At 38.5% G+C, this 10,392-nt stretch overlaps 1 pseudogene; it reads right to left on the reverse strand.

Moving 5' to 3' along the window:
* Positions 1 to 3,027, reverse strand: part of LOC149202372 (uncharacterized) — a 66,755-nt pseudogene extending 63,728 nt beyond the window's left edge.
* Between the last annotated feature and the right edge of the window lie 7,365 nt (positions 3,028 to 10,392).

The raw sequence follows: 10,392 nt of genomic DNA on the forward strand, positions 1-10,392 counted from the left end.
CCAAATCAACTTCCTATGGATAAAGGATTGTAGCCTAGAGGGGTCTCCCGTTATATACTCGATGGTATGGGGAGCACAAATCCGTACTAGCGCTGTCTAGTTTCGAAGCGGGTGACAACTGCTAGGTTTAAAGATGCCGGAACACGTCTCTAGCCTAGACCTTCTTGATGTGATCGTTAAGTTTCAAATGTGCCTTAGGTTAATTGAGTTCATTTTAAAGTTTATCTTGAGTTATGTCTCAGTTTTTAGACCTTAGCGATGTGACTCGAAAAACCCTAAATGTAGCTAAATGAGACAAGACCCTTTCAATTCGATGAATTGTCTACACTAGAGAAGGTAGAAAACACACAATCAAATGCAAACAACCAAGCAATCGAAAGCAAAAATGATATTTCACTACACTTTTTGAGAAAATAAACTAATGAAAAATACGTTCCAATTCCTAATTTCCTGACAAGTACACTCTAACAATCCTTTCAAAAGAAAAGATAACTCTTTTTCTTTTCAAATGCCAATGCAATCCTAGTCTTAAATGATGCTAACTACCATAACATATTGATGCAACAAACTAGAATTTTATACTTTTCATGAAATGAAAAAATGAATTTCTCACAAAACACTTCAATGAAAAAGTTTTTGAGACAATTAATTCCCAAGCAAATGAAAAACACGAAATAGAATCTCTTTCAAACTAATGAAACAACGAATTTACAAAAAACCAGACAAGCAATGTGATCCATGCCGGAAAATAAACATTTATACAAGCAAACGAAAACTTTTCAAACTTGTGTAATGGAGGTCAAAGCCGTAGAAGGACCATAAATGAAATGCAAGGAGTAAATGCACCAACAACTTGACTCACTGAGTTCACAATTAGCTGAATGGATGAAAATCTAGATGCCCTAGTGTCACTAACCATCCAATGACCCAAGAAAACAAGCGAAAAGATGACAAATCAACAAGCAAACAAACTAAATGATAAACAACTTTCTAGTCAGGGAGAAGACGGTCTAAAAAGCTTACAGGGTTGAAATCATGAGAGAAAAAAACACTGGTCAAGATTTGGGGTAAACCCTAATATTCACTTACTGGCATCGGTGCGACTGCCTAACTAACAATAAGCACCAGAAGGAGGTCGGTGCAACTATTTCTCAGCATATCACGTTGATCGGTGCGACTATCAGCGAATTAACCGCTCTGAGTGAGGATGCTAAGAAAAAAATATTTTTTTTTAAAAGTGGGGACCAGACTTGCTACCATGAATTTCAAACCTAGATTAGTAAGCAAATGGAAACAAACAGAACCAAAGGGAAATTGATAAACTAGAAAAGTTCACACAAAACCATGAAATTCCAAGAAAACAACGAGAAGGATTGGTTCCGCAACGGAGTCACCAATTTGTGGTGATGTAAAATTATGAGTGTGGACATAAACAATTCCTCTAGCCCGATAATGGGTCTAGCCACAACCGATACATTCTATGGAAGATTTCCTTAGGTTAGAACCAATTAAGAGGGCCTACCTCTTAGTACGCTTATCCTGTTTGGTGATGACCTTGCTTACTCGCTTCAGCTATCTCCCATTTCCTTCTTCGAACACCTGAAACAAGTAAACAACAACAAACAACAACCATGATAATAGACAAATTGTAATTTAACTTACTTAACAAGTCAAGAAACATTAAGCCATAAACATTTGAGATGACACATTATGTAGGAAATCAATCAATAGTTGCATATATATTGAATCAAGAAGAGATTACAACCATTGTCTTGATGTTGCCGTTCTCCTCCGACAAAACCAGGTTCCCACACACTTCTATTAGCATTCCATGATGGCCTCAACAATGATAGTTTTAAGGATATTCCCTTTAGGCTTCACACTAAACCAAATTCACACTTCTCCCTCACACAACTAGATAGCTACAACTATGAATAACTTGCTGTTTAATCCAAACTTAATTAGCACCAGCACACCAACATTAACACTTCAACACTAGCTTGTGCTTGGGAAAAATGGAGGTTTATATAGCATGAATTGATGGGAGATGGTTCTAGGATCAAGGAACAGGGAGTACAGGGATAGTGACAAAATGTTGTGTAACATGTAGTATGTACTAATATGGTCAATTCTTACAGGACATTCACCATATGGCTCATTTGAATGATTCCAAACATTAAAATTGATAAAATTCATGTGTAAACTTCAAGACCACCCGTTTCTTATTATTTATGATTAATGTCTACTTAATGAGATTGAAAGCATAATGATTCAGAACAAGATACCAACCAGGCACTGCAAACAAGTCTTTAAAACATCAAGAGGTGTTTTCACAACACTTTCCAATGCTTCAGCTACACCACCAACATCGATATGAACAAGGAGGTGCTCTTTGGTTACATTTTCAGGAGAAATTCTATTCATAATTTTATTTACTGCTTCGTAAGTTGCAAAGTGGACAAAAATGAAAGGGGCATTACTCCTCCATATGGGCTATTTTTGAGTTGCAACCTCTGTTTCACTACATCCATGGGAGTAAAAATTGCACCACTTGAAATGGTGGCTAAAACTCTAGATGCTGCATGGGAAAAAGGATGGTGACCATGTCTGTTACCTGCCATTTTTTCCTTGCAAGTCTATTATACAGGGAAATATATAGCATGAGCATGTTCAACTCCCAAACTCATTGCTCCAATACCCTTATAGAGATCCAGAGGCCCCTCTAATTTCACTATGGAATTTAGGGCTCTACCCACAACCACATGAGAAGAACAACCTGATCTAGCAAAAAATTGCATTTGAGTTTTCAAGGTGTCAATTGGAAACATAAATATAGGCTCTACTATGCCAGCGATTGAGCTAGCTACCATGAATAAGGAAAAATTAAGTCCATCATGCAATTGGATCTCTAACTAGTTCCCTTCTACATGAATCAACATAATGTTATATATTATCATAATTTTTGGGATTGCTAGTTTCTTTATGCAACAAAAACCCTTCATGAAATTCTGAAGCTATTTTCGACATTTTACTTCAGCAAGTGAGATTTTAGACACAAAAAGATCCTTTGGATAGAAAGAAAGAATCTATAACAACCAAGCTCTTCTCCAATAAAAACTATATGTATACCAATAAAATCATTTAAGTTTTGCGAACAAAGCCATCAAGCCATACATACATCAAACCAAAGTGTATATGCTGAAACCAGGCGAGCCAATTACAAAAGCATTGCACAAGCATGTATGAAGATTACATTCAATAAAAAATTAGATTAGTCCATTCCTGAATTTATTGATAAATATATTGGTATTTTAACCCACCTAAATCCATCTTCACTTCGGATCTACCAAGCAAGGAAAATTTTCTTGAAGTTTAAAAACATCGGCGAATCTCACTAATCCCTAATATGAAAATTATAAAATATTTATTGATATATTTGTAAAATTATTCAAATATACAATGATTTTATATATAGTCTCTATATAATGTTGGCAATTTTTAAGGTAAAATAATTTTATATTTTAAAATTTGGGTGAATCGTCTTTTATAAAAATTGGAAATTGGCGAATCTTTTTTGTGGAAAAACCATGGAAAATTATCCCACTGGGTGAACATTAGCCCCTAAAATTTTCCATGCTACCAAGTGCCTAGAGGGATCAAATCTTTTTTCACTCAAAAAGAGGTTTGCATATGAAGATATTTGATCCCTCTCGACACTTGGTAGATCTGGAGTTAAGATGGATCTAGGCTGGTTTAATTATTAATTATAATCATAATTATTTATTGTGCCTAGAGGTTCTAGGAAACCCAGAATGGGATAGATGTCAAGCGTAAATGTTTAACATTTAACATTTAACAAATCTAATCTAATGTCAATGTCAGTGTGTAGGTGTAAATTTTTAACATTTAACATAAACCTTTAACATTTTGTTGACGTGTTAGAGACCATCAACCAAGGGGAGATCCCGATGTGAAGTCCCAACTAGACCTCACACCATTTGGTGTAGGAGTCCCATCTGATATGAAGGCCCAATATCCATATACTTAGATATTTTCCGTGGCTCTAGCTGTCAGCACATGAGAGTGTTACGTTGGTATCTTCAAACAACAAGGTATGTGTGCCTGGGGAGTGGGTAATGTAATTGTGTCAAGGTTATCTTACTACAAAGGGGAAGACTAAAGTGAGCCTCTAAATGAGAGGTAGTAGTACCACCCAAGAAGAGACACACGTGAACTAGAAAGTTATGTCCAACGCCCAATGGAATAATCCACAACAGATGCGACAATCATTAAAACTGAGGTGAGGGGGACAACACGTACACCACCCAGCGAAGTAGTCCATATAGATGTGACAGTCATTATAACCATGAAATAAAGATAATCTGTCGAGTATCCCGCAGAGTATTCCACAAGGATGTGACAACGGTGATAGCCAATACACAAAGGTGGTCTGTCTAGTATCCTGTAGAGTAGTCCATAGGGAGGAGACAATGATGATAAGAAATAAAACGCACATTCAACAATGTAAGTACTAAAACAACAAAAGTAGTTCAGCTATCTTAGTACAGGTTAAGTAAACATGCATTACAAATGTTTAAAGTGTAGTCTTACAAACATCTACAAAAAATGTGTGAAAATGCGCTGGCTGTAACAAGCTCATGAATTAAGAAAAATTCCCAAGACACATCTGTACACCATACATCACTAGTCCCAGTAGTGGGACATTGGAGCCACTCCTCGCTCCTGAAAGAACAGACTACAAACTCTCAAGGCTATGAGGGAGGAGCCAAGGTGAAAAGTCCTTTTCTCATACAATGGAAGGGGTATATATAGCCAAGGGTGAAGCTTGACACTTGTGACTCTTGGACTACCCTCATGGTCATTCAACTTCCTATGAATTTTCAACTAACATGACCCTTCAACTTCTTGTGTGCATCCATTGGAATTTCACTTTACATTACATTCGGTTACAATAGATGTGGCCCATAGTGGTGATGTGGCCAAGAAAACTCATGTCACAACTCGACATGACACTGTTGACATGTATTGGCTGACTGTGGTGTCCATGTCAAGCTACTGCGCTGCTAAGTGATGGATGTACTCTTGGTGTGCCTTGTCTTCTCCTCCGCATGGCTTAGTGCTGCAGGCTCTTCAATGGTCTTGGTTTTGCATGATGGTTCAATGCATATGTTCCTTTCACTTGTTTCTTGATGTGCTTGGTACACCCGTCCAATGACAAGCAAGTCTTCTAGCATGTGAACTCCTTCTTAATCTTGTTCATCATCTTGCCATGATCTATTAGTGTACCTATTCCTGCAATTCACTCATGGCGGGATGACATCAAATCCAAAACCTCCTAGTTTAGCATGATGCATTGTTATTGTGTTCCAAGTGACAAGGAGGGAGGACAACTCACTAAGATAGTGTAAAGCATAGCTCAAGTTAGAATGATGAACTTCAAGAGAACATTCTACACTATAGAGAAAAATTGTGTAGTGACCACTAAGAGGCAGAATTGTGCAGTGACGGACACTAGTGGAAACTACAAGGTGGGACCCTGAGGGGCACCTCTGCGCAGTTCTTGGAGGGAAAGCAAGGCAAGGCTGCAGGGGACCTGCTAGGCAGTTCTGTACATTTTTCAAGGGCAAGGCATGACAGGGCTGCAAGGGGCCTACTGAGCATGATTGTGCAGTTTTTGAGAACAATGCAGGACAGGCAGTAGAGGGTCTGCTAGACATGACTGTGTAATTTTTGAGAACAATGTAGGACAGGTAGCAGAGGGTGTGCTAGACATGTCTCCACAGTTTCTGAAGGTGGTGCATAGAAAGGTAGCAGAGGACTTGCTAGACATGTCTGTGCATTTTCTAAAGGTAATTCAGAGCAAAGTAGCAAAGGACCAACTTGACATGTCTATGCAGTTTTGGAGATCAGTGCAGGACAGGTAGTAGGAGGCCTGTTTGACATGTCTGCGCAATTTTTGAAGGAGGTTGTTATGAAACCAGCTCACAAAAAGCTAGAAAAGATAGATCAACGCCTTATAATTCAGCCTCTTCGAGGGCCCAACCTCCTTTACATTACACAAATGAAAAATTCTTAGATGATACAAATGAAAAGACCTCCTTTCTATATATAGGAGTCTATGGGGTCATCATATAATCAGAGCCGACATAACAATAATAATGTAAGGGCACAATAATAACAATAGTGGGCATCTATGGGGAAAAATAGTAACAATATGGGGACTACATGGGTACAAAAATATAATAAGGGGGTTGTACTAATAACAATAAGGGGTTACACTAGTAGTATAGGGGCCTAACATGCCCCTATCCTTCAAAAAGTGTTGTCCTCAACACTTGAGTAGTTCTTGATGCTTCTGTATAAAATTATTGTCCTCCCATGTGGCATCTTCAGCAGGTAAGTTCTTCCACTTGATGAGATACTCTGAAATTGATCGATTTCGTAGCTGTCGGGTTCTTGTTTCTGTGACTGCTCCAGGTTCCAATATGATTTTTCCTTCCTCTTCAAGTTTTGCCACTATTATTTGAATTGGGATCTTCTGCAACTTTTGAATGAGTGGCCATACTTCTTCATCCTTCTTCCATTCATCCCTTGCTTCGTTTATCCAATCTGGCTGGATAATAGAAATAGCACAAAACAATGCTTCCACATCCTCATCCTTTCTTGAGAGTGCACATGCAACAAAATTTTGCTTCACTTTTCTATAGATGATGTCAAATTCATAACCCAACATATTTGTGACCCATTTTTTTGTTCTTCTAAAGATAATAGTTGTTTTAAAAAGTATTTAAGACTATCATGATCCATTTTTACCTTGAAGTGTCTTCCCATTCGGTAAGGTCGCCATTTCTTAAGTGCATGTAGTATTGCCAACATTTCCTTCTCATAAATAGCTTGCTTGAGATGTAGCAGTAAAAATACCCAATCACCTACATCAAAACATTTTTCACTACGATGTTGATCTACCTGTTGTTTCATTCAATTTTGTACCAAAGTGGCGTTATCCTTTAAAAGTTGGAGAACTTGTTGTTGATGCTCAATGTGATCTTTAACTGCTTGAACCTTTTTCTTCTTGATATGTCCTTCTATCTTGAGAGTTTGAGGAGTGGTAATTTCTTCCAATGCTTTACAAGATATGGTCAGATTCATTCCTTGATGCTCGATGTGCTCTTTCACTTCTTGAACATTTTTTTTCATGATATGTCCTTCTATCTGGATAGTTTGAGGAGTGGTAATTCCAGCCAATGCATTACAAGATATGGTTGGATTCATTTCTTCTTTCTTGATGTGATCTTTCACTTCTTGAACCTTTTTATTCTTGATATGTCCTTCTATCTTGAGAGTTTGAGGAGTGGTAACTCTTGCTAATGCTTTACAAGATATGCTTGGATTCATTTCATCTTTCTCTAGGGTTGGGTCTTGGCGTATATCCTCTTCTTTTGATGTTTCTTGATCCTTTTCTTCCTCCTCTTCATACTCTATGTAAAATAATTTCTTCTCAGCACACTTATGACCTTTAGTGCATTTGCTATCACAATTGTAACAAAGCCCTTTTTCTCTTTTTTTCTTCCAATTGTTGTGGTGTAACCCTTGTAGGTTGTGGAAGGCTAGGAGAAAAAACACTTCCATCTTTATAGTTGTGAGGGGTAGAATTCCTTGTTGCCATAATTTTGCTTTCCACTTTGTAACAAAGCCCTTTTTCTGTTTTTTCTTCCAATTATTGTGGTGTTGCTTTAAAGAAGGTGTTGCTCTTTGTATTCTCATAATGTGCTATAATTTCCTTCGTGAAAATTGACCACGTAACAAGTTGTTTACGAGAACAAAGCCCTTTATACCATAAAAATTGATCTTGTTCTAAATATGAAGATGCAATACATACCTTTTGTAATAGTGGTACACCATGTAGATCAAAATATTTCTCCATCTGTAGTATCCAATTTACCATATCCTTGCCATCAAACTTCCTCATCTCTCTTTTTCTTGATTTTAGGAGCTCGATCTTGAAACGACTATAACATTGTACTTTTGGATCTTTAAGTTCTGAAACTGCGACCTGTAGTAGCCCTCTGCGTCCTCTTTCCAATGCCACCAGTCTAATTGAATTTAGATTCTCCAAGAAAGAGTTATGCACAATGACCTGATTATATACCTTTTTCAGAAGAGAAAAATTGTATGAAGTGCCACGTGTCACTATTTTTACCTCTAGATCTGAAAAATATATACAGGAAACTACAATCCGTCCTCTTTTTGTAACTTCTTACGAAATGTTAATCTGATGTTCAAAACAAAAGTTATGAGGATTTTTCCTAGGTCACCTGTTTAGAATGTAATTCGGGAGTCAACAAAAAGGCCAACTTCCTCAGATCATATCTTCGCAAATATAGCGCGAAAAGCTCTGAAGTTTGGATCCAAGGTTCAGAAGGATTTTGGTCCAAATGGGATTTTTTTTAGCATATGAAACGTCGCAGAAAAAATGTTATAGTGCAAATTCCATGATGACCTGTTTGGAGCAGCGAAACCCTAGAATCCAAAGCTCTGATACGAAATGTTATCAAACCAGTTCACAAAAAGATAGAAAAGATAGATCAATGCCTTAGAATTCAGCCTCTTCGAGGGGACAACCTCCTTTACATTACACAAATGAACAATTCTTTGATGATACAAATGAAAATACCTCCTTTCTATATATAGAAGTCTAAGGGGTCATCATATAATCAGAGCCGACATAACAAAAATAATGTAAGGGCACAACAATAACAATAGTGGGCATCTATGGGGCACAATAGTAACAATATGGGGACTACATGGGTACAACAATATAATAAGGGGGTTGTACTAATAACAATAAGGGGTTACACTAGTAGTATAGGGGCCTAACAGAGGTGCAGAGCAAGGCAGTAGAGGACCAGTAGGACATGTTTACGCAATTTTGGAGATCAGTGCAGACCCAGGTCTTGGTGTAGCACATGGTTCCAACAGACTAGAAAGAGGCTTGATGATTGTGCTTGAGAAATGTGCATTTCAGTTTGGACATGAAGGCAATTTCTGCGCAATTTTCGGAGGCAGATAGGCTACTCACCTCCGAGATTGCGCAGTGCAACTGACCTGGAGGACATCCTCAAGAATTACGTAGTTCTGGGAAATAGATCAAGGTCACTGAGGGTTGAGACTGCACAATGCAGCTCAGTTAGGATGATCCAGGTTGATGTTGGTGGCCACCCACCTATCCCATTTGGACCCCCACAACTGTCTCTTTCAGCTTTTGTAGTTTCCTAAAATGTAGCACAATTTACTATTTTTAGCAGTTTTTCGGGTCCTGAACTTCCAGAGCCGTTTTGAGGCCCTAAACGACGTTTTTTGGGAAATATAGGGCAACATGGGTCCATGGACCATGTTGCCTCCCAAAGTGGTAGTGCTCGAATAGATCTTTCTAACGAGCTATTGTACGCGTCAAACGGAGATCATATGCCAAAGTTACGACCCCGGGAAATTGATGTACCAATTTACCCAAACGGGGCCCACAATTTGGCGTTTCATCTTCTAGGGTTAGGTTTTGGAATGTTAAGGGTTTTCCATTGTTTCTCAACAATAAATAGGCCTTCGAGCCTCATTGTAATAGAGTTCAGAACAGTTCAGAGGCATGTAGCCGCCACATCTCTTCTCAGAGATAAGCTACCATCGCCCTAGCTGGTTTATTCCCATTTCTTTTTGTAAGCATATTTCAGTATTTTACAGTAATGAAATGAAGTATTATTTCCACTGCATATCTGTCTTTATGGTTATCTCTGTGTTTTATTGCGTTCCTGTCTAAATCCGGATCAGTGGTATCAGAGCGGTCTACTTTTTCTTTGTTTTTATTTGCATGTCCCCAACGAGGTCGGGATATAAGGAGTTAGGGCTTGAACTGGTCGAACCTTTGCAAGACTAGCCTTGCAAACCCCGACGACCTCCCATGGCGGATGAGAAGAAAGATGAGGGGGCAGGAGATCCTATCAAAATCTTGCTCAAAGAAGCGCTCGAGTGGTAAAGGAACGCGATGATGGATAGCTTTGCGCAGATCCTTCAGCGACTACCCAGAGGCGACGCATCGGCTTCCAACAACTACTCTGGAAACGCCACACTGTTTAAGGTACAAGTTAATTTTGAAATCCCCATATTTGAGGGTCAAATAGACGCAGATGCCATAGATAAATGGTTAAATCTGCTAGATGGGTATTTTTCTGTTCATGAATTTTCAAGTCGGGAAAAGATTGTTTTCGCTCTTCTCAAAGCAGCCCCCCACGTCAAGGACTGGTGGGAAACCTACTGCGAGCAGAAGGATGAAAGTACAGGCTCTCTACTTGTAGCCGCACCCACTTGGAATGACTTCCG

The sequence above is a fragment of the Pinus tabuliformis genome, chromosome 2_1 (genome assembly GCF_031772625.1).
Source record: "Pinus tabuliformis cultivar Carrire ecotype Pingquan chromosome 2_1, CPIR1, whole genome shotgun sequence".
In the NCBI taxonomy this organism is placed as follows: domain Eukaryota; kingdom Viridiplantae; phylum Streptophyta; class Pinopsida; order Pinales; family Pinaceae; genus Pinus; species Pinus tabuliformis.